The following is a 26,998-nucleotide window of genomic DNA, read 5'->3' as shown; positions in this document are numbered from 1 at the left end:
GGTAATAGGAAAAGAACTGTATTAAGGTAAAGCTTGATATAATACAGAAGCATAGATTTTTTGCTTAGGAATCTTGGGTTACATGTTCTCATAGACTCTACAAATAATTTTATTATATTTTTGAAGGAAAGATATCATTATTAATGTGAGTATGACATTACCGCCTCCCATCTTTTCTTTTTCCCCTGGAAACACAATTTTAAAATACGGAGTTTGAATTCACAAATGTCTTTAGGACTTAGAACCTCCCACTCCATCACCTGCCAGTTATATGGCCCAAGGGAAGTTGCTTAGTTTCTCTATGCCTCAGTTTTCTCATAGGTAAAATAAATTTAATTATCCATATTTTATGGAAGACTTTGGACAAATTTAATGAGGTTAAATGTATTAGAGAAATGTATGGCCCATAATAAGCACTCAGTAAATGATATTAATAGTTGCACTTTCCAAAAATACAGTATGATTAAATCAGATTGCTTTGACCTAGCAGGAAGCAATACCAGAGGGCAGAGTGCATGCTGAGCCAGCACCAGAGCATGAATTGTCCCTTATGTCAATTTATCAGGTTTCTGAGGTTTCACAGACTTCTGGAGCTATTGTGTATACAGCTCATAATGATTTTTAAAAGTTTCCACCCTCAAATTATATGGTAAGTATGTAGATATTCAATGTATCCACAAGCATGGGTCAAAATAATTAAATTTTATTTATTAAATTTGCCCCCTTTTTGTTTCTTTGCTTTCTCATAGAGCTAACAATATGTCTAGAATCTAGATGTTGGCAAGAAGTAGTATCAACTGGGTTTCCAGATACTGTATTGGAAAAGTATTTGCATATTTGAAACTGTAGTGACAATTTCAATTTTACAAGTGATTGTCTGCATTGTACAAAATATTAAAAGTGTATTTAGATCTAGCTCCATAGCCATTTGGGAGAAGGTGTTAAGGAACAAGAGTGGAGGGGGCTAGTGAGTATCATTTAGTACATATTTGGATGCTGAGTATATTTTAACATGCTGTAGGTGTACCAGTTAAAAGACTAATTATTAACATGAGAGAAGAAGCAGAGGCAAAATGAGAAACAAAATGATGAGAATCATTGATTAGTTTTTTTAACAGAAAGATACAAGTGATTTAGGTATTTAAATCTTAAAGAAGTTTTCAGAGACCACACATTAAAATTTCTCAGTAGCTATTATTTTACCTATATTTAGTATAAAAGCAGTCACTATTCTTAGCAAGATTATTCTATGCTGTTCCATATAATTTCAGTGTTCTTGGTCTGAAAAGTGACAAACTAATTCTTTTGGCCCAGAGTTTCAAGGATCAACACTTAATTAATGACATTTTACCAAAGGCGCACACATCTCAGCATCCATTGTTCAGCATAGAGACTCTCTGGGACTGAGGTGCAAGCAGGGTTTAGATTTTAAAAAATCTCCAGGCCTCAGCTCGTGGGTAAAAATGCAGTCAAATTAACCTCTAGATCCCTGGAGCTGAATATCACAGGTTTATTTATAATCCCAGTCACCCTTGGAAGTGTGACCCATTCGTCTCCTAGCATTGCTCTAACAAAGTGCCACACACGGGGGTGCTTAGAAAATTTATTGTCTCATAGTTCTGGAGGGAAAAACAAAATCAACACTGCCATGCTCCTGCAGGCACTAGAGAAGCAACATACCAGGGCTCTCTCCTCCTCGCTTCTGGTCACCTCAAGCATTCCCTGGCTTGTAGGGATGGCTGGCTTCTCCCCGTCTCACTTCGCACTCTTTCCTCCAAGTCTGTCTCTGTGTCTGACCTTCTCCCCTTCTTCAGGGGATAGCAGTCACACTGAATAAAGAGCTCACATTAATGATGTCATTTTAGTTTGGGTACTTTTCTAAAAATCTATTTTCAAATAAGGGAGGTCCTGGGAATGAAGATTTAAATGTATCTTGTGGGGGGAACACAACTCAACTATAACATGTGGTTTCTTATCTGAGCTTCGGTGGGAATTCCAGCACTACCTAGGGTTATCACCTGGCTGCTATTCCCCACCTACTCTGGGCCACAGAGTTCAACATACTACCTAGAAGGCAGTTTCATTACAATATAATTAGTTGAATGACTACTGTGTGAAGAATACTTTAGAAAACAAAAAAGAAATGGTGGTTGCCAGCAAATACACAAATAATAGTATAATCACAAATGATGTTATCTGTTTTGAAGGATGTGAGCAGGGTGGGGGGAAAGAGACTAACAGGGAAGGGAGACTCACCTACCTAGGGGAGTTGTGGAAGACCACTCTGATGAGGTGACCTTTTAACCTGGGACCTGATGGACGAATGAAAGTCAGTAGAAGATGACAAACATACGATCTCTTATGTCAGGTAGAGGGAATAATATGTGCAAAGGCCCTGAAGCAGGAAAAATCTTGGCTTATTTTAGAAAAAATGTCTAGACTTTTCTATAACATTTTATAGCCTGAAAGGGTAATGTATACAACAAAGAAAAGGAGGAATTGGTTTGGGATCTACTTTTCCCTTACAAGGGTGTCCTCCTCCCCTGCACTGATTAATTAGTAATTACTTACGTTCATATCCTCCTTCTCCTCCCCTACTCCTATGTATGTTGTTCAGATTCTGGTTGTCTTGCTGTGGGATTCCTTTTGCTGAGTATAGACATGAATGACACTTCCCAAGGTACAGTTAAGAAATAAACTCTGTAAGTTTGAAGCTATCTGAAAAAATTTTAGTGAATCCAGATAGACATTTTGATTCACAATTCTCTAGTTGTGAATCAAAACAGTAAGACCCTGCTCCCATCACTGAAACTCAACAGGAACCCAAGTACAACTTCCCACATGGAAATCACAACCTTTCTCTGCCTCTGGAGGAGGGTGTTTCTACATAATTGTCTTTAAGATTTTCCAAAAGGTGTCTGAGTGTATCTTCCCTAATTGAAACAGTAAGTATCCTCTGGGTGTCTCCAGTTGGAACATTCTAGGATTACAGCTCCTAATTCCATCTCCAATATTTAAAACAGGTGTTATCTGTACACTGCCCATCTCTGCATTGTTCTCTTTAGTTCAGAGCACGCAATAACATGCAGGTGTATAAAGAGGCTCAGTCAAAGTTAAAGGCTCAGAGACCTATTAATGATTGAGAGATTTGTTAGAGAATATTTCTTTCTAGCACAGCATATGCACAAAATTCTATACTCGGAGAGGGGAGGCAGCTCCTTAGTCAAAAGTGTTAGGTCTTACAGTTCGGTCGTTCCCGACACAGCAGCCATCAAGGGTGCCACCCCTGCAGATATTCGGGAAATAAGTGTTGGGAATGTTTCAGGAACACAGGTGTAATCTATCTGCGGTTGCATCTGCAGAATAAAGGGCAATGTTGAAAATAAAAAACAGACTCTTCTACCAGGTTCAGTGAAGTGGTCATTCGGAAAGGCTTTTCTCAGCTTTTTTCCTGAACACAGCCCCATAATGCTCCCACGTGGAGGATACTGAGAAGTCTTTCTAAATCCAGAACACCTTCATCCAAACCCCTGCTCAATTTGGAATGAGGCCGTAAAAGAAGCTGGCCTTAAGGTTATTTGTTAAACACATCAACTTGGGTCACGGGTTGCAGAAGGTGGTGATGGCAGTCAAAGAATGTGGGAAAAAAAACAACCAGCGATGGTGCTGACAATAGCCTTTGGCTGATTTTTACCCCCAGACAGTAGTTTTCACCTTCTCTCCGGTGGAGGAGAGCCCTGCTGCTCCGGTTCTACCACTCTCCATCTCCTGTGTTTCCTCTCTGTGCATTGTCACTGCGGGGACTGCCTGGATCAGCAGAGGCACTGTCTCAGCTGCCGGCACAGTCCTGGTGAGACACGTGACTGTCCACCATGACTGGTGGCCAGCACTCCTTGGATGTAACAGGAAAAGGCTGTACAAAACTTATACATTTAAATTACCCTTAGACTTAAGAAAGAGTAGGCTCAATTACCACATTTTAGACAGTCCCTGTCCCTCGGATTCTAAGAAAACTGTTCCAAGGTCTATATTAGAGGACATTTGAATGGCACTACAAACTGCCTTTTGTAGAAACATCCCTCCATGTAGAAACACGGGCGGACATAGTCAGCCCATGTCCAAGGGTTAAGACCAGATATCTTTCTCTGTCTGCTTCCCCGTAACTTGCCTACTAGTTACTACCATTTTGAAATTTTCTTTAAAATTTCTCATTTATACTACTATTTTACCTTTTGAAGTCCTAAATGTACATAATATATTTATATGTAGCATAGACACTAACATATATAATAAAGTAATTGGTGATACAATTTTACCAAAATTAAAAAAGTACCTTTTTATATATTATAGTAGGGGATTTTAACACCCCACTGTCTAAAATGGACAAATCTTCCAAACAAAATATCAACAAAGATACTGCAGCATTAAATGACACCCTAAACGAAATGGACCTAATTGATATATATAGAGCCCTCCATCCCAAAGAAGCTAAATACACTTTCTTTTCAAACGCACATGAACATTTTCAAAGATACATCACATGATAGGACACAAAATGAGTTTCAATAAATTCAAGAACATAGAAATCATACCAAGCATTTTCTCTGATCACAAGGGACTGAAATTGGAAACCGACCCCAATGAAAAAAACCCAGAACACCCAAAATCATGGAGACAGAATGGTAGGCTATTAAACAACGAATGGGTCAAGATTGAAATTAGGGAAGAAATCAAAAAGCTTCTGGAAACAAATGAAAATGAACTCACAACAACCCAAAAACCTATGAGACACAGTGAAGGCAGTCCTGAGAGGGAAGTTCATAGCAATACAGGCCTACCTAAAGAAGATAGAAACATTTCAAACAAACAATCTAACCCGATGCCTCCAAGAACTTGAGGAACAACAACAAAGACAGCCCAGAGCAAGTAGAAGGAAGGAAATAACCAAGATCAGAGCAAAATTAAATGACATAGAAACTAAAAGCACAATTCTAAGGATCAATGAATCCAGGAGTTGGTTTTTTGAAAAGATAAACAAAATAGACAAACCGTTAAGTAGGCTCATCAAGAAAAGAAGAGAGAAGACCAAATAAACACAATCAGAAATGAAAGCGGAGAGATTACAACTGCTACCGCAGAAATAGAAAGGATTGTAAGAAATTACTATGTGGAACTGTATGCCAAGAAATTTGAAAACCTAGGTGAAATGGACAAATTTCTAGAAAAATATAATCTTCCAAAACTCAATGAAAAAGAAAACCTGAACAGGCCAATAACAGCAAATGAAATTGAAGCAGTAATCAAAAAACTCCCATCACACAAAAGCCCTGGACCAGATGGTTTCACAGGAGAATTCTACAAAGCTTTTAAGGAAGAGCTAACCCCTATTCTTCACAGACTATTCCAAAAAATCCAAAAAGAGGGAAAACTCCCCAACTCTTTTTATGAAGCCAGCATCACCCTAATTCCAAAGCCAGATAGAGACACAACAAAGAAAGAAAATTACAGGCCAATATCGCTGATGAACATAGACGCTAAAATCCTCAATAAAATATTAGCAAATCGCATCCAACAATACATCAAAAAGATCATACAGCACAACCAAGTGGGATTCATCCCAGGGATGCAAGGATGGTTCAATATCCGCAAATCAGTAAATGTAATACACCACATAAACAATAGCAAAGACAAAAACAACATGGTCATATCAATAGACACAGAAAAAGCTTTTGATAAGGTTCAACACCCATTTATGATAAAGGTACTCAGAAAAATGGGAATAGAGGGAGCATTCCTCAACATAATAAAGGCCATATATGAAAGACCTACAGCCAACATCATACTCAATGGGCAAAAACTAAAAGCTTTTCCACTAAGATCAGGAACAAGACAAGGTTGCCCACTTTCACCACTTCTATTCAATATAGTATTAGAAGTTCTAGCCACAGCGATCAGACAAGAAAAGGAAATAAAAGGCATCCAAATCGGAAAGGAGGAAACAAAACTGGCATTGTTTGCAGATGACATGATAGTGTACATGGAAAACCCTATAGCCTCTACCAAAAAACTGCTGGAACTAATAAATGAATTTGGCATAACAGCGGGATACAAAGTTAATATCCAGAAATCAAAGGCATTTTTGTATACCAACAATGAAGCAGCAGAAGCAGAAATCAGGAAAAAAATCCCATTCGATATAGCAAAAAGAAAAATAAAATATCTGGGAATAAACCTAACCAAGGAGGTAAAAGACCTGTATGCAGAAAACTACACAACACTGAAGAAAGAAATCAAGGAAGACACAAATAAATGGAAACATATACCGTGTTCATGGATTGGAAGAATTAACATCATCAAAATGTCCATACTACCCAAAGCAATTTACAGATTCAATGCAATACCTATTAAAGTACCAATGGCGTATTTCACAGACATAGAACAAACACTTCAAAAATTTATATGGAACCAGAAAAGACCCCGAATAGCTGCTGCAATTTTGAGAAAGAAGAACAAAGTAGGAGGGATCACAATACCTGATATCAAACTGTATTACAAGGCCACTGTAATCAAAACAGCCTGGTACTGGCACAAAAACAGGCACATAGACCAATGGAATAGAACAGAGAGCCCAGAAATAAACCCAACTCTCTACAGTCAATTAATATTCGACAAAGGGGGCAATAACATAAAATGGAGTAAAGACAGCCTTTTCAACAAATGGTGTTGGGAGAACTGGACAGCTACATGCAAAAAAATGAAACTTGAGCACCAACTTACACCATACACCAAAATAAATTCAAGGTGGATAAAAGACTTAAATATAAGCCGGGAAACCATTAAAGCCCTAGAGGAGAGCATTGGCAAAAAAATCTCAGATATTCCACGCAGCAATATTTTTACTGACAGGTCCCCTAGAGCAAGGGACATAAAGGAAAGAATAAACAAATGGGATCTCATCAAAATTAAAAGCTTCTGCATGGCTAAGGAAAACAATATCAAGATAAAAAGCAACTGTTTGGGAAAACATATTTGCCAATGATACCTCAGACAAAGGTATATTTGGAAATAGTTTCAAACTTGGAGAATAGTTATGAGAATAAGAATAATATAAAGAATACCTATATTAATGTTAATTTCAATTTACCTATTATTGTCTTACTTCATTTGCTCCATTAATTGCTAGCAACATAGATAGATACATAGATACATACAGAGATAAATAGGTCAATTTTTTTCTTCAACTATGTGTAGTTAAGTTACATACATAATTACTCATTAATTAATTCTTTAGTGTGACTATTTCTAAGAATAATTATAATATAGTTGTCAACCTCAGTTAATTTAATATCAGTACAGCTAATAAATCTAAGATCTAATCTGTCCTCCGTTGCTCAATGTTAAAATTGATCCTTAATGAGACCTTTGATAGCGCTTTCTCCCCTTCAATACAAGATCTGCTTCACAGTCATATGTTGTATTCAGTTGTCATTTCTCTTTAGTCTCCCTTAATCTGGAATATTTCTGCAGCTTTTAAAAAATCTCTCATGACCCTGGAGTCTTTGAAGAATATAATCCTTTTACATTTTTAATAAATTAAAAAATGTTTTATTTTATATTACAGTATTTTGCTGTGTATAATGTACTCCCATGTATACTGTGCACCCAAGACTTTGGCCCAAACTTTCAAGAAAAAAAAAATTAAAAAAATTTTTCAATTCATTATTTATTTGTTTATAGTTATATACTTGGTTTTTGTGTTATAAAGGAATTTTAGCATTTATTTTTGAACATATTAAGGTACAAGAGTTTTATGTAACAAATAATTACAAAGCACAAGAACAGATATAGGGTATTTCTGGTACCAATGAGGGTACATGTATAATGCACACCCTCATTTTTCCCTAAAAATTTTGAGCAAAAATAATGCACATTATACATGGGAAAATACAGTACTTTGGGTTTGTCTGATGTTTTCTCATGACTAGATTTAAATTACACATTCCCAGCATATCATATCTGAAAATACTCAAGACATTCTGCTTCTCATCAGTGATATCAGCACCTGATTGCTCCATTATATAATTATTATTTTACTCTTAAAACTCATGAGCAATTTGTGGGGAAATGATTTAAGACTACACAAACACCCAGCTCCTTGTCAAAACTTAGCAGTCATTAATGTTTACTAAATGCTAATCTTCCAACTCAAGCACACCTGCCACATTTATCAGTTGGCTCTCAGCAACCTCCTTATAAGTAAGGTCTCTCCCTTCTTTACAACTTATTTATTTATCTATTTATTATTGGTGTGGACTCAGGACTTTCTTTTTTTTTTAATGGTTATAGGACTAAATAACATCGATGATCAAAATGCCTCAGATTTGTCCAGAAGGAGCCTGCCCTTCTGGTTCTCTGTCCTTTTGGTGTGCCCCTTAACTTCTCTTGTTTGTTAGTTTTTTGATCTGTTCCCCACTTCCTGGAATAACAAGATGTTCTAGACTATTCTGATACTTACCCTGCCCTAGCCTGAAATTACCAGTTCTCTAAGAAGTTCGATTTCTTTGAGTGGAGAATAGGGAACAAATCTGTACATGAGGTGTGTCCAACTACAATGTTTTTGTTTCTTGCTGCTCTCAGAAGAAAGAATTTGGAAACACGTGCATGTATATAAACAAATACATACACCAACCTACAAATAAATATAAACACATAAAATACAGACCCATATACATGTGCATATTTTCATGCATATACACATATAGAAAGATCCACATTTTAGAAATTATTAGTTTACATTAGCATCTCCAATTTCCATTTACAACCACAGGATTCACAATTGCCTTTGCCTATTCTACATTTCTATTCTTTTTCCTCAATGAGAAAACTGGCTTCCAACAGCATCAAAATGCTTGAAAGAAGGTGAAGGGATTAGCCAAAGAGCATACGTGCATGACCCAGAAACACAAACAGTGTGGTGATGGCCAGAGGGTGGGGAGCTGGGTGGAGGCAGGCAGGGAGGGGAGCAGGGACATGGTGACATCTGTAATAGTGTCAACATTAAATATTTTAAAAAGACATTTATTTGTTCATCAAGAATTGTTTTCATAAGAAACAATAATATACCTTTTCTCTGGTATCACTCTACTCCTCCATGACACTTTCCTCCCATATTTCCATAGTCATAGGAGGCGCAGACAGGCTTTGATTCTAACAAGTTCCATAAACTATACTTGCTCCTCAACAAGACTATTGTACAATTTTGAATCTGAAATATTTATTTTGTTACCAGGGAGGAAACTGAAAATGAGAAGATCACCTTCTCTCTTATGGCAGGTGTGGATGTTAATTTTGAAGAGTAGAGATTTGGAGTTGGTTTGGAAATAATGAGTCATAGAGAAGGCATCCTATACCACTCAAAGGTGAGATACTAAGATGTGCAAATCACTTCATATTATACAGCTATTTAAAATTTTTAGGTTGCCCTTTTATTTCCCTATGTAAATATTTTTGCTTAAGTTCCAGACTGTTGAAGAATATAGATAACACCTGAATAAGGATGGAATAGTTTAAATACAAATCACCAGGCTTTCGCACATAAAAGGGGCATTTAATGCATTTAATAGTATAACAAGGGAAGTTACCTACCATTTCCTAAAGCATCATACTTAGAAAACTAATTATCTAGGAGTACTGTGAGTCCTTAAAAACAGGATTCATAGTCAAATAAATTTTCAAAAGTCTGGTCAATTACACTATATTTTTTCTCTAAGAACTCATAGGATTCATAGGACCTTTATTTCAATAAAGCACATTTTGAATTGCTAAGAGAAAATGGAATTCACCTGGCTTCTACACTGTGTTTTAAAATTATTTGTCTGTGAATTATCTCAAGTAGCACTTATAGTCAAAACAAACAAACAAATAAACAAACAACAAAAACCAAACACATACTTCAGCAAATGGTGCCAGAAATTAATGCAGGAAAAATGTTTGATTAATTTTCCTGATGGGAAAATGGGCCATACTGACTGCTGGTTAAAATGGCCCATGTTTAATAGGTCTTGGGGTTCCTGTGACACGAGCTGGTTATCTAGAGCAGCAGAAACAGACCGAGATAGGTGATAGGTTTTGCCCTGGAAAGAGGGCCAAAACTGAAAGCCGGAGAAGCCAAATATGTCATCGGGTCCAAAAAGGGAGACATGAAGCTAAAGGGTGAAGAACTAGTAAAAACAGAAACAGAATGAGAAGGCACAAGATGAAAATTAAATGAACAGCTCAGAGGTCTCAATCATACATGAGGAATGATGTACAAAACTCCTTTACTAATTAGGTCATAGACACATGGTCCATGAATATTTTGACCTGAATTAAAGGAACAAAGTCAAGAAAAATATTTCTCGATGCCCTATTATACCAGAACCTGTGCTTACTAACAAGAGACACTGTTTTCTATTCACTCAAGTTCAAGGTAGCGTATAAAATCCTACCTACTGCAGCCATCACTGAGGGAAGAAGCCATTCGAGAATATTAGCAGGTGGTTGCATTCAGTCACTGGCAAAGAATCACATCTTAAAGTTCCAGAACACACAGGTGTGAGCTCTATCAAGTAAGAACAAAAATGGGCCAGTTATATAAACACCAACATCGTTCTTAAAAATCTGAACTTGAAGCAACTTCAATAGCGGAAAATGTAACTCAGTGCTTCTGCTTGTGGGAGACCACGGAAGACAAGAAGAAGGAACAAGTTCCCGAGTAAGAGGAACTGGGGTTAACAAGAGAACCATTCTTAAGTCAGAAGAGTTTATGCTTGATTACTTAATAAAGAAATCAGAGAATGTTTCAGAGAGTGAGCCCAGTCATTGAATGGAAGGAAGTACTCCTTCCATTTTGTAAGATCCAAAAATATGACCATGCCAGGTGACCTCCAGTAAATATTAAGTACTATCAACTGACATTAGGATCCTAGTAAATAGAAAAAGAGAAGCCAAGTGAGTCACATGCCTGTAGAGAGAAGCCTGAATGAAGATTCTCCCTCTACACGTCCTATATGCTTCATGGGCTTTTCTGAAGGCAACCCTTACTTTGCCTGCTAGGAAAGGCTGACCTACCACTGGAAATATTTAATCTTGTGATAGTGAAGCACACTGAGGCATCAGCAACCAAGTTCAGGAAGCTGGCAAAGCTTAAGTTTTCTAGAAATTATTAGCCAACTGTGCCATGTCCAACTCATGGCTACAGCTCCAAATATTAAGAGGGATTTGTAAAGAAGTGAATTGCTATTTTGAAGATTACAGTATTAAAATAACAAAATTAACAAGAAGAAATAGTTTAAACTAATTTCTATGTGTTTATAGCATAGCAGGTGAAGGCTACTGTGGAATCAGCCTGGTGACTTCAGTCTCGGCTCTGCCACTTGGTAGTTGGGTGACCACCGAGATCTGAGCTTTACTTCCCTGGGTAGTACCACCCTTCTTCTCACTTACTGTGTACTTGCCACATAGGCTTCCTTTCAGTGACTAAAACCCATATATTCTTTCCTAACTGGTCTTTGCACATGCTGTCCCTTCTACCAGGAACATTGTCTTGTACCTGGTCACATGGCTGACCACTTGTCATATTTCAGGTCTTTGCTCTTCAAGAGGCCTCTGATCACTGGTCCTGGATCATCTCCTCTTATTGTTCTGTCATAATACCCTTCTAGGTTTTCTTTATAGGACTTAATGACAATTTATTTTGCTGATTGACTCCTTTACACTTTATCTTCCCTACAACCCATTTAGTGTCCAAGAAGGCAGGAACTTTATGTTGTTCACCCTCTCATACCTGCTGCCTTGCATAGTACCTGACACACATAGGTGCTTAATATACATTTGCTGAGAACAACTTACTTCCCAGACTTGCTATGAGAGTAAAATGAATGAAACATATGTGAAGGATCCAACTCAGCTCTTGACCCATAGTAGGCATCAATCAATAAATGCTGATACCCTCCTTTACTTTCCCTAAGTGCAGCACTCATAAAATTAAAACCTAGGTGACATTGAATTTATAGGAATAAAATTTAAACATAGTAGCCAAAATTATCATTGATCTTTGAAGCTTTCTATAAGAATAGCTATATTATTTGTACATATATAATAATACCTTAATATATTGCAATATCCAAAGTTAGCACTATCACCTTTTCCCATCTACCTTTTATTTTTTTGAGCAGATTGGTAACAGAAAGCTAGAAATACAAGATATATTGTGTTAAGAAAACTTAACCTTGCTATTTGACAAGAAGAAATATTAACTATACTATTTGACCAGAAGAAATATTAACCATGCTGGTTGACAAGCTATGGATTGGAGCCAGACTTATGAATCTCAGGCCTGAGCAAATTATTGTTTATTCCAATGAAAATATACATTTCACTTTGCAAAGATTGAGCTATATTTCATCAGGGCTAAAACATACAAATTCTACCTCCCTTGCCTCCTTTCATGAAACTCAGTACAAAAGATTTTTCTTTGCTCTAACTCTCTACCACCAAAATTTCTGTCTATAGAGAAAAGAAGTCCTGATTAAGAGAACCAAATGAGAAACAAACCTATTGTTAACTCTGTCAGATAAAAGAATTGCAGGATGAGCTATTAAATAGTACTTGCTTTCTTGGTCACTTTCCATAAAAAAGGGAAGTCATTTTATGTCAAAGATAAAGAAACCAGTGAAAACTAACTATAATATTTGTTAATCATGTGCTCTAGATATCCTTAGAGAAATAAATGAGGAACATAGAATCAGAGATTTTTTTCCTTTGCAAGTGAAAAGGGACAAGGTAGAAGTAAGCAACACTCATCGTCCAAGTCACTAAGGCCACTGGCCTTCTACTTCCATGATGTTTTTTCTTCCCTTTGGCCTAGTTTTCCTTTAGACTAACTGTTCCCAACCTCCTCGCCATTCAGCTTTTGCTCTGGGACCATATTCTTTACCAGATGGCTCAGAGACTAAAATAAATTTAAATCATTCTTGAAAAATTTGCATTGTTTATTTCCATTATTACTAATAATATGTGCTTGTTTTATTCCCTCACTCACATGCTATGGAAATAGTCACTCCAAAATAAATTCTCAATCAAGGCTATTCTCTCAGTGTCCAAGAATAAGTAGTCCTTAGTCCTCTCATCCTGCTCTACAGATTTCTCCTTGCTAAGGCATTAAAGTTAGAAAAGAATGTACTAGTGAGGCCTGGGGCCCTCAACAGAGCACTCTTCCCCTAGTGCACATGTTTTTCACCATAAAGAGATTCTTCCACCCAAGATCAAGAAGCATAGGGTAAACCACAAAGAATTCTGGGATGAGAGGGTATTAATTGTAACAAAGTTATTAACTCTGGTTGTCAGGTCCTCTGTGGGTACCCCGTTCTTTCCCATTATTTAGAAAGGAGAAGAAGAAGTAATAGTAATACACCACCCAAGGAAATTATGTCCAGTGCGATCATGAGAAATTTTGCAGCCTGATTTCCAGAATGAGGAAACAAATGCTCCTCAAATTGGGACAGTAATCAATATGAAAGGGCTGCAGTTAATCAGTCAATAGATGTGTATTTAGGGCCTACAGTGTGGCATGCCCTGTGCCGGAGACCAGAAAATCTGGGATCAAATAGGATAAATAACTTTGGATCTCTATGTAGAGCTGCACCTGGTGGTTTGGGTTGGTAGTGGGCCTTAGAGCTCTGCCTCATGAGAAATAACTTCCATTCTGACATCAATAACGATTCTCAATTATCTACTATGCCCAGGAAACCATGTCAGGATTTGTATGGAATATAAATGCATAGAGTCCTTATTCTCAAATAATATTGGTATGAGTTGGGAACCAAGATACATGCAGAGACATAAAAAAGGTAACAATAAAAATAAATGGTGCCTTCTCAGGTTCTGGAATGTTCTATATCTTGATCTAGATGAGGTTACTATGGGTGTATACACATGTAAAACTTCATCAAGCTACATACTTAAGAGTCATTTACTAGTTAAAGATTTAAACATAATGCAATGCATTGTATGTTTTACATTTATATATTATTATCATCAAATTCCAAAAATGATCTGAACCTTTATATAAAGACATATGCAATCACCAGATTACAAAATAAACAAGGGGGAAAACTGAAGGAAAGAAAAATAAAGACAGGAAATAAATTAAGAAGCTAGAGTTAATGCTATTACCCCCAAAATACATGCTGTTAAGACTTACTTGTTGCTTGTGGTGGGCTGCAATTCTGGCTCTGCGCCTAAGAAAAGAGGGAGACATGACTCACAATGACCACAAGATAAAAACAAAACAGCAACTCCCAAGAAGCCCAGCTATTCTTGGTTTTGAGGGCTGCAAAACATTTTTCCCATGAGTCCATGTGGAAAGGACACTGTGAAATGTAGGAAACCATGTCCCCAACAACACACATACAGTAAATTTGATAGGGCTTTTGGTTGGGTGGTTTCTTATGAAAATTTTATGTGAGCCAATGGTATAATGATAGAGCACAGTTCAGAAAAAGCAATTCCACAGGGGCCAGAATGATATAGACCAGGCTACGAAGTGTCATACAAGTAGAATAGCTATTCTCATAGTTTTAAAGCTGGGGAGCAGTGATGGGGTCTGGAGAAATTCAGAAGGGCTTCATAAAGAAGGGGATATTCAGTTGGGCCTTGAATAAAGATCAGTTGACATCAGTTGACGGGAATGAGGTCATTCCTAGCAGTAATGCACTAAATGCAAAACAAGGAGCGGAGGAAGCATGTGACAGGAAAATTTAAGAAAACAAGGAGGCCAGGCTGGTTTGTAATGAAAGGATGGGCAAGAAGACTTAAAAGGTTAAGTCACAGCCAGATATCAGAGGCACCAGAAACCAGGTTGCGAGGTTAATTATTTATCTTCGAGAAAAAAGGTGAGATGTTAAAATACTTCAGGTTTACGGAATGTTATGATAAAAGTTATTATTTAGAAAGCTTAATCTGGCTGCCTTTAGCTGGATAAATTACAAGAGTAAGAAGGAAATTAAGTTAGAAGGTTCTTCCCCAAATGATGCTTTTGTGATGAGCCATAATCATCTCTCTACTTTACCTGTACATAAAGTTAAAGAACTGGCTGAAGGTAATTGTTCCCAAGGCAACAGTGAAGCCACACCCACAACTTCAAGCTCCTTCCCTCTCCTGAGCCATGGTTTAAATTTAGGTTGTGGTTTGAAACAACAAAAAGCAGCTAAGGGAGCCAAAGAAGAACTTTTGGATCTTTCTCAAAGCAACATGGAAAAGAAGAAAGAGATGGAAAACAAAATATTTTGGAAATGACTGGGAAAGATGACCCACTCATGGTGCTTAATGCATACTAGGAAGGAATGTTCATGCTGAAAACCAAAGAGCAGAGCTGCCTCCCTGAACTCCCCACTGGAAAGGAAAGATGTCCTGCAGATCTCTGTAGACTGGGCATTTCCCGCACATGGCTCAGGCTGCTGTTTACCAGGGAAGTGCTCAGGGGCTCCGACTGTCTTTTCTTTAAAGAGGGAGCCTGTCTCCTGCTGTTTTTGGACCCAATGCCTGCTGACTGCAGTTTGGAGACACGTACCACTCCAGTTCAGCTGTCATTCCTCTGCTGTGTTTTCAGAGCTGGCGTGCCTCAGTGAGCTACTCATCGTCCTACACCTTGCACAAAACCCTCAGATTCCTTTTTTAAATGTTGCTTTTGTGTCTCTGTGTGTGCCTGAACCTTCAAGCCCTTAGGAGTATCCACACTATTGTTTTGCCTATAAGACAGCCTCCAGCCTTTGTCACTAAATGGAGGCATCAGGCTGCCTATATTGCCACCAGCCCTACAGGTAACACCAGCACCAAGGAAGAACAGTGAGTCAACACAGGTGAAAATGCTATTCACTCAGTTTTATTAATGCAGTTTCATTCAATTTTATAATAAGCCAATAACAATAATGATCATGCAGAAAAATCAGCAATGACATCACAGAAGAGAATTGGGGGATAACGGACCCAAGTCCCAAGAGTCCAGATGAGATGCAGGTCTGGGTCCAGGTCCCGGAGGCAACTAGTCAGCAAGGCAGAGTATTGCAAAGCAGAGTGTATGTCAGCGGCTTCAGAATTAGCTAGAGCAGGGTCACTTGGAGGAGTGGAGCATCTCTCGGCCATCTCATCTCCTCTTAGCTGTCTCAGGTACCTGTTCAGAGGCTTTTGCTTTTATACTTTTGTATGATGCAATACTGTATCAGCCTTTCATTAACACATGTTGTTTTGTGTCACCTCGATAAGTACAAGTTGATTACGTCACTCCACTGCGTATACTCTGAGAGGGTGGCGTTACCCTTCAGATGAGCACCTGTTGTCTACCACATTGCACTGTGCATGCTGGAGGAGTTGCATCATCTCTTTGTGCCGTTGCTGTAGTGCGCAAACTCTAAACACGCCTTCTTAGTTGACAGTACTGACACCACCCTAGTTCAGTCCTGCTCTCCACATACAAGAGCCTTGCTTTTTCTCTAAGCTGGTTGAAATATTAATGTGTATATTGTAGTTGCTTTAAAAAAGAGAGATGGGGGAAAATGCTCTCTCCCTGTCTTTGGAAACGAGCATGACAAGAGACTCCACCTACTGGCCTAGGAGCTTCTGAAAAGCTGACACCCATCCTCTTCGTGGACAACAGGAGATCCTCAGATTATAGCCTCGCTGTGACATTGCTCCCAGCTCCTCCTGTGATTGCTGTACTGCTTCTTCTGCAGGTGTTGGAGCCGGTGAGGACGAAGGAGCTGGCAACTTTGCTGAGGAAGCCATCTCTATGTCAGTAATACTTGTGAACTTTTCATTCTGTGTGAGGTGCACAATGAAAAGGGATCCTTTCTCCCACTTTTATTTATTGGCTGTTTTCCATCCTACCAGCCATATTGGATAAGAGGACTGGGAGGGAGCATGGGAGGTGCTTATTACTTAAGCAACTGTCACTTCTGAAAGATGAGCAATGGGAAGCTCTGAGTCTAAGGGACTCATTCAAAGTTTCATGCTAGCCAACTGGGCTAATACAGTTCTCAAGTTCACAGATGGTTAGGTCTAAACTTAGTTGAACTAATAAAGGACAAGATAGCTCTGAGATAATTATTCACCTTCCCATGACTTTGTTTACTCATTCAGAAATAGAAATGGAAAGTGATCCTACCTTAAAGGGCTCTAGGGCAGGGCTGGCAAGAAGACAATGTGCTTTGTCAATTTACATCTTTAAATGCTTTTAATTATTATCAATTAATTACAATAAAAAGCCTGAATTAAAACCAAAATTTTTGGATAGTTTAACATGAAGAAAACTAGCTTATTTATTTGCATTAAATATATATGTACTATAATCTTGCAACATAAAATATATTGCATATATTACACATTCGTAATATAAAATATAATATAGTTATATATGTGTTGATGTTTTAGTAATATGATTATATGATTATAAAAATATACAGATGATCTGTATGTACACACATGTATACATACTATATACATCTGAAATATCTACAATATGCCAAAAACACTGAAGACTACTATTAATATTTTGTTAACAAATTTAAAATATGCTGAGTGTAAACTACTAAATTTTTAAAATGATGTATTTTTTTTAGCATACCTTTAGGTTCACAGCAAAATTGATCAGGAAGTACGGAGAGTTCCCACACAGCCACTGTCCTCACACACCCAGAGCCTCCTCAGAAGGAAGTACTGCACCGACGTCACACAATGGACACCGTCAATGAACCTATGTTGACACATCATTATCACCCACAGTCTACACTGGGGTTCACTTTTGGTGTCGCACAGTCTATGGATATGGAGAAACTTATATTGACACGTATTCATCATTGTAGTATCGTACAGAATAGTTTCATTACCCTGAAAATCACCAGGGCTCCATTTATTCAGCCCACCTCCCCCTAACTTCTGACAATCACTGATATTTTACTTTCTCTTTGGCTTTGCCTCTTCCAGGATGTCAAATAGTTGCAGCATACAGTACGTGTCTTTCTGAGACTGTTTCTTTTAACTTGGTAATAGGCATTTCTGTCCATGGCTTTATAGCTTCTTTCTGTTAGTGCTAAATAATATCCCATTGTCTGTCTATACCACAGTTTATTTATCCAATAACATACTGAAGGACATCTTAGTTACTTCTAAGTTTTGGCAATTATGAATAAAGCAGCTGTAAATATTATGTTCAGGTTTTCGTATGGAAAAAGGTTTTCAATTCATTTGGGTAAATACCAAGGAGCACAGCTGTTGGATCATGTAACAAATATATGTTTAGTTCTGCAAGAAACTACAAACTGTCTTTCTAAGAGGTTTTACCTTACCATCAGCAATAAGTGAACATTCCTGTTACTCCACATACTCATCAGCATTTTGTTAACAGTGCCCTGAAATCTGGCCATATAATAGGTGCACAGTGGTATCTTGTTGTTTTCATTTGTGTTTCCCTAATGAAATATAATGTTGAACAGTTTTCCACATGCTACTCACCATATGGATATCGTTTTTGTGTCCAGGTCTTTTACCTTTTTTAAGGCTATTTTTCAGAGCAGCTTTACATTCACAGCAAAAGTAAGAAGGTACAGAGAGCCCCCTACAACCACCGCCCACACACAGGCAAAGCCTTTCCCATGATCAGCATCCATTACCAGTGCTACAGCTGTTAAAAGGGATGAGCTTACAATGACACATCATAATCACCCAAAGTCCAGAGTCCATTATGGTTCATTCTTTGTGTTGTATATGCTATGGATTTTTTAATCCTCATATGAAGATAGTTGTAGATTTTAGAGTGAGAGGAAGGAAGGGAAGGAGAGAGAGAGGAAGAGAGATAGAGAAACACCAAAGTGAGAGAGAAACATGGATTTGTTGCCTCCCATATGTTCCCTGACCCGGGGCCCATACTCACAACTTAGATATGTGCCCTGACTGGGAATCAAACTTGTAACCTTTTGGTGTATGGGACAACACTCCAACCAACTGAGCCACATGGCCAGGGCTTTATGCTATGGATTTGGACAAATCTATAATTACATGTATCCATCATTATAGTATCATAAATTATCTTCACTACCTTAAAAATCCTCTCTGCTCCATCTATTCATCCCACCCATCCTCCTCCCAAGCTCTGATAACCACTAATCTCTGTACTGTCTCTGTAGTTTTACGTTTTCAAGAAGGTCATATAGTTATCACCTTTTGCTCAGTTTTAAAGAAAGTTGTCCATTTTCTTATAGTTGAATTTTAAGAGTGCTTTGTATACATGGGGTAACAGTCCTTTATCAGATATGTCTTCTGTAAATATTTTCTCACTGTCTACGGCTTATCTTATTCTCTTGGCATCCTTTCAAAGAGCAGGATTTTTTATTTTGAGTAAGACCAGTTTATTTATTTTTTATTGTTGTTACAGTACAGTTGTCTCCATTTTTATCCCGCCTTGGCCCCTGCCCCACCCTCGAACCTACCCCCTTTGGCTTTCTCCATGTGTCCTTTATACATGTTCCTTGATGGGCCTCCCCCGATTTTCCCCCCATTATCCCTCTCCCATGTCTTTCTTGCTGTATCTAAACAGTCATTGCCATACACAAAGTTATCTAGGTTTTCTCCTAAATTATTTTCTATAAGTTTTAGAGTTCTACAGTTTATCTTTCAGTCTATGATTCATTTTCAGTTAATTTTTGTAAGGGGCATTAAGTCTATATCTAGAGTCATTATTTTTTGCATGTGAATGTCTAGTTGTTTCAGTACCAAGTGTTAACTTTATTTGGGTAAGTCAGTTTCTGAGCTCTCAAATTTGTTTCATTGACCATTCTTTTGCCAATACCACACTGTGTTGATTACCGAAGGTCTAAAATACAGCCATGTGCCACATAACAATGCTTTAGCCAGTGATGGACCATATACACTACTGTAGCACATCATGTACCTTAGTGTATAGTAGGTTATACTAAGTTTGTGTAAATAGGTTCTATGATGTTCACACAATGACAAAATTGCCTAATGGCACATTTCTCAAAATATATCCTCATCATTAAGTGGCACAGGACTGTACATCTTGAAGTCAGGAACGTCAGTCCCCTCACTTTTTTTCTCCCTCATTAGTGAATTAGCTATTCTGGTTCTTTTACCTCTTCATGCAAACTTTCAATTCAGTTTGTTAATATCCATAACATAACTTGCTGGGATTTTGTTTGAGATCACATCAAATATAAAACAAGATGGAGATAACTGAAAACTTGACAATACTGAGTCTTGTCCTCTATGAACATAAAATATCTCTCCATATATTTAATTCACTTTTAATTTTGTTTGTTTCCTCATATAGATTTTGTACATATTTTGTTAGATTTATAACTATTCAAAACAAGATTTATAACTATTCATTTCAGGGGCAGTAATGTACATGCTAACATGTTTTTAAATTCAAGTTCCACTTGTTCATTGCTGGTGCATAAGAAAGTGAATGACTTTTGCATATTAACTTTATATCCTGCAACCTTGCTATAATTGCTTTTTAGTTCCAGGAGAATTTTTTATTTTTTTCTGTTGATTCTTTCCTATTTTCTACATAGATAAACATATCATTTGCAAACAAAGACAGTTCTATTTTTTCCTTCCAATTTTGTATATCTTGTCTTATCTTGTCATACTGAATTGTCTAGGACTTCAGTACATTGTTCAAAACAATTGTGAGAGAGATTATCTGTGCCTTGTACTTAACATTAGTGGGAAAACTTTGAGTTAATCATCACTATGTATGTTACCTATAGGTTACCAAGTTGATGAAGTTCCCATTTAGCACTGGATTTCTGATAATTTTTGTTATAAATGTGCTTTGAATTTTGTCAAATCCTTTTTCTGCATCTACAGATATGATATAGGTTATTAGCTTATTGATGTAATAGATTAATTTAATTAATCTTTGAATGCAAAATCACCTTGCATACCTGGGATAAATACCTGAGGTCATGACATATTATTCATTTTATACATTGGTGGACTTGAGGATTTTTTCTAATATTTTGTTGAGGATTTTTTGAATCTATGTTCACGAGAGACCTTAGTCCATAGTTTCCTCATAATGTGTTTGTCTGGTTTTGGTATTAGGGTAATGAGTGTGAACACATTCCACCTGCTTCTATCTTCTAGAAGAGATTGTAAAGAATTGGTATAATTTCTTCTTTAAATATTTGTTAGAATTCAACAGTGAAACCTTCTGGACATGAAGTTTCTATTTGGGAAGGTTATTAATTATTGGGTCAACTTTATTACTAGATGTAGGCTGATTCATATAATTGATATATGCTTATATGAGCTTTGGTAGATTATATCTTTCAAAGAATTAGTCCATATCACCTAGGTTATCAAATTTGTGGACCCAGATTTGTTTATGCTATTCCTTTATCTTTCAATGTCCACGGGGTCTGTAGTGCTGCCCCCCACCCCGCCCTGTTTATTTCTGTCACTAGTAATTTGAGTCTTTTTTTTTCCTTAGTTTGGCTGGGTTCTTATCAGTTTTATTGATCTCTTTGAAGAACCCGCTTCTGGTTTCATTGATTTTTCTCTATTGGTTTCCTGTTCCCAATTTCATTACTCTTTGCTCTAGTTTTTATTGATTCCTTTTTTTTCTGCTTACTTTGGATTTAATTTGCTTTCTTTTTCTAGCTTCTTATTTGGAAACTTAGATGACTGACTTTAGAACTCTTTTCTTTTTTAATACAGACATTATTAAATGCTGTAAATTTCCCTTTAAGCATTACTTCTGTAAGTCCCACAAATTTTGATGAGCATGTTTTTATTTTCATATAGTTAAAATATTTTTAAATTTCTCTTGAGATTTCTTCTTTGACCCATATGTTATTTAGACATGTGTTGTTTAATCTCCAAGTATTTGGTATTTTCCAGCTATCATTCTGCTATTTATTTTTAATTTAATTCCACAGTTGTCTGAGAGCAGACGTTGTGTTTTATGGCCCAGAATGTGGCCCTATCTTGGTAAATATTTCATGGAGCTTGATAAGAACATGTAATATGCTGTTTTTGGATGAAGCAGTCTATAGATGTCCATTATATCTACCCCCCTAATTGTCCTGTTGAGTATAATTCTGTCTTTACTTATTCTCCGCCTGCTGTCTCTATCAGTTTCTGATACAGGCAAGTCAAAATTTCTAAATGTAATAGTAGAAAAATAAATGTAAAAATCATCTATTTTCCTTGAAGTTCTATTCGTTTTTTGCCTCATATTTTGACATTCTGTACTTAGGGACATACACATAATGGTTGTTACATCTTCTTGGAGTATTGACCCTTTGTGATGATGTAATGCCCCTCTTTATCCCTGAAAACTTCCTTGCTCTGTCTGAAACTAATACAGTGACTATTGCTTTGTTTTGATTAGCGTGAGCATGGTATATGTTTCTCTATCCCTTTATCCATAATCTATATGTGTCATTATACTTAAAGTGGGTTTCTTGTAGACAACATACAGTTGAGTCTTTGTTTTTATGTATTCTGACAATCTTTGCCAACCAGTTGGTATAGACATTAAAGTTTAAAGTTATGATTATTATAGTATTAATATCTACTATATTTGTTACTGTTTTCTGTTTATAATCTTTGTTTTTGTTCCTATTTTTTCTACAATTTCTCTGCCCTTTGTGGTTTTTAACTGAACGTTTCATGTGATTTCTTTTTCTCTTTCTTATCACATCATTATACTTCTTTGAGCTTTTTAGGAATTTGCTCCAGAGTCTACAATATGTATTTAGAACTAGTTCAAGATCATTTTCAAATAATACTACACCATTTCACAAGTAGTGAAATTATTGAAATTTTACCATATTTACAATAGACCTGTATTTCTTCTCCTTTATATTTTAAATTTTTCTATCTTATCTCTAAAATGATGTAAGGCACCTTATACATTTTCAAATAATGCCTTAATGTTCTGTGTAGAAACTACACAAAAATTATACTTTTAAAAAGCCCCATAAAACATATGGATTATACCAATGCACACTCAAAACCAATATACGCTCTTATCTATCATTGTAGGTGATTCTCTCCTATTGAAGATCCTATAAGGAACAGCTGCATTCCAGATGTTCTCCTCTCTGTTTGGGTCTCAGATGGCTGTGGATTTGTACAGAAAATGACAAGTGCTTCTCTGTGGCAATCATCTCTCAGCAAATATTGGGACAGAACTAAGCTGCCTTTGATGCTTTCCTGTCCCCAAGTCTCTTTCCTCTCTCCTGGTCTCCCTCATTAATCTCTCTCTGTTGAGGAGTCCACCTTGTACCAGAGCCATTCTTGTACCAATTAGGTTTTTCCCTGACCCCTACTAAAGTCATCACTAAAATATGAAGTATACTGTTAACCAGAAAGAGCATAGATTTGAGCCCAACTATGCTATTTATTAGTTGGCATATCAGTACATTTCTCTGCTCCACAGTTTCCTCCTTCATAAAGTAAGGTTCATGGTAAGACCTCATAAAATTATTAAAATGCTTAAATGTTAAGATCAAGTAAATATTCATCACTCAGCTGACCCGAGTTTGGATTTCAGTTCCACACTGAGCTCATGACTCAGGCTCTCTGAAACATCAAGTTGTTCTTCAGCAGAGTGGAGAGAACAATACTATTTCACAGTAGTATCATTATGATGAAATAAAATAGCAATGTAAAATACCTCACTCACAGCTAATCCTGAAGGAATCATAGCTCATTACCCCTTTCCTATTAGCTGGAGATTTTCAATAACAATAATACAGCACAGTGTTGGTCTCACAGAAATCATTGTCAGTTAACGAGCAATTCCAATGGACCATGACTTTTACAGTCAAAGGAATCAAGAGTAAAGATAGAATGGAAGTCAGTAAAGAATTCATTTTGAGGTAGAGAACTGTGTTCCTATAATACCAACCTGCAAACCAATGTTTCATCAACTCTAAAATATTGCTCTGCTTTCCACATATTTCCAGGAGTCTTAATCTCTACATTTCCAAATATGAAAACACACACGATTTAGCATGTTTAGAAATGTCTAGGCAAGTATTCCTACCCACCATAAACTACTAGTACCTCTTTTAAAGTCATATTAATGATGATAGTTGCTTTGTCTCTACTTCAGCCTTGACCATTTATATCTCATATTATAGCAATTTCCAAAGTATATTGTAGTTATTATTTAATCTGTGTTCTGTATCCACTCAGGTCTTTGCCAATCTGTCTATTTAATCTTGTGTCTATAGCACTAATCACAGTTCCAGCACAAAATACGGTCCCTATTAATATTTAATGAATAAACAACACATCTGATAAGCACTAAACATGAAATGTGTATTGCCATTCCTGACTTACATATCAGCCCATGAAATCTCAGAAGGTTGTTGACTCTTAAAATTCCTGTGTCATAGGTGGTGAAGATAGCAATCGAAGCCAGGTTTGTTTTATTCAATGATATGCAGATAAAGTTTAACAATCAACGTCTGGGAAACAAAAACGCTGATTCATAGCATATGCCAGTTTCCATGGTGTAAGTACTCCCACCATGATGAATTTCACACTACCAAAGTAACATCAACTAATTACAAAATTTAACAATTGCCTCTTGCTGGCTGCTACAAGCTAGATTCAGTTTAGAGTATTTTCAACCAAGTTAAGGCTGCTAGTTAGATAGCTAGTCTTGTTTAGTGGTTGGGGATCCCACCAATAGCTTGAATACAATTACCCACTGTAACCTTTGACTGCTGTAGACCTCTTTATTTCTGACTCTTTTGCAGCTGGTCAAATTATGGACAAATCTACTAATCAGGAATGTTCTTCCTTCCCCAAAGACAAGCCACACACCTCTGATTTTAGACATGAATTAGCAGAACAGAAGATTTTAAAGTAACAGCTCCCAAATATCTTCTGACCTTCCTACCTTAAAAAACAAGAAAAAAAATACCCTATTGGAAATTTATCAGGGAGGACTTCTTTGAACTGTACAGTTGTTTTTTGATAGGAATGGTAGTTGATAAGTTGTGTTCATGTCCAAAGAACAATGTTATTATGTGAAGCTGCTTATCATTATTGTATTCAAGCAGAAAAGATGTTTAGAAAAACTCACTGAGTTCCCCAAGTTTTCTCGGAATTGTCTGGGACAACTTGGAATGCTGGCGGAATCCACGCAGGATGATTAGAGGGGAAGATTCTGGCACTCTTTAAAACTCTCACGTTATTTTCTCTCCTGGGAATCTGCTCAAGAACATGTTGTATTAGGAGTGCGAAGCCTCCAGGTCACTGGAATCATTTCTTTGTGACTGGGGGATTTCTCAGAGCCAAAAATGTTATCCAAGCTTCATCCCTGTGACTGAGGAAAATTGTATCAGCTGCTCAGAGGATACCAGAACTCAGTACGACATCCATTTAAGCAGTGCCCTGGATGGCAGATGTTGGAGCCTGAGTACTCAATACATGTGCAAGTGAATGCACTGAGGCCTGGCGTATACTCTCTGGCTTACTAGCAAATGTTTGAAAAATACTTGGGAAGAGATGAAATCAGAGAATATAACTGTGAGGAAGAAAATGGGTGCTATTTACACCTGCTTGTGCGTACAAGTTGGGTGCATATGGACCTGTGGATAAAACCACATCTGACTTGGATGAAAGAAGATGGGCAGTGTATGAAATGAAGTTTTCAGTTTAAGATCAAAACATTTTGTCCTTGTCCCAGTCCTGTCACTATCTAACTTGATATCCTGGAATTCTTCCTAGTTATTTATGGTCCTTAACTATTAAGCAGAAATATGAAGGTCTGAAACCTATGAAATAACTTTCTTCTTCTTTAAATTCCTATATTTCAGGAAAATAAATTAAATAATGCTTTTAGTTATAAGAATGACTTGAATAAGATATATTTCAAAGGAAACAAATGAAGTATACCCAAATCATAGCATTTTTGAAGACATATTATTAATTTAAGGTTTAACAAACACTTTTATGATATTTTTTTCCTTTGACCAAGGCTCTATCTGCATACATCTGGATAGTGGAAAAACAACGCCAATCACCCAGATGGCTCTAAGTGTTTGATATCTGTCATCATACAGGCCAAACACCTGGATGATTGCATTCATTTTCACTCTTTAACCAGATGTTTCGAAATCATGGAGGTAGAGCTTAAAATAAAAGTAGATGCTTTTAATTCACAAGACAGAATACAGTGCAGTAAAAGACAGGAAAAAGGATGAGCGATTTTTGAGTACCTGCTTCTCACACTTCATATTTTGTTTATCTTTAATATTCATAAAAACACTAGGAAGCATTGTTCCCAACTTACAGATAAGGAAACTGAGGCTCAATAATATAAATTATGTGGCAATATAAGAAGTGATAAAGCTGGGAACTGAATTTTTTATTATGAGGAGAACAATTAGAAACAAATGTATTAATTTATACATTTAAAATTAAAGATCTGAAAAAACTAAGATCTGAAAAAGAATTGCTGAATAAATAAGATAATCCTAGCTTCTATGTATATATGGAAACAGACATAATTCTGCCACTATTTGTCATCTTATGAACTTTTTATTCCAAGGTTGTGATAGGTGTCATGGAAGGAGTAAGAAAAACCATGCCAAGGAGAACTGATACAACGTTGTATAGATTTCTTGGTTGTGCCATGCTTTCTTTGGCTCTGACCAGACTATAAAATTGAACACAACTGCCTCATTAGTTGGTTTACCTTACTGGAGTTAGAAATTTTGGAAGATTTTGCAGAAATAATGTAGCTCATTATACAAATATATGCAAAGTAGTATATACATATAGGAGGGGTGTTTTCTAGAGTGAAGATTATGAAGACTGGATTTTATAACTCCTCATAAATAACCTGGGGGATAAACTTCCCTCTGTACACAGCAAGAGCAGGTTGGCTCATACCAGGGTTCTTAACAATGGC

The sequence above is a fragment of the Sturnira hondurensis genome, unplaced genomic scaffold (genome assembly GCF_014824575.4).
Source record: "Sturnira hondurensis isolate 20B ecotype Veracruz unplaced genomic scaffold, ASM1482457v3 Scaffold0013559, whole genome shotgun sequence".
In the NCBI taxonomy this organism is placed as follows: Eukaryota; Metazoa; Chordata; class Mammalia; order Chiroptera; family Phyllostomidae; genus Sturnira; species Sturnira hondurensis.
This window is presented reverse-complemented; position numbering follows the sequence as displayed.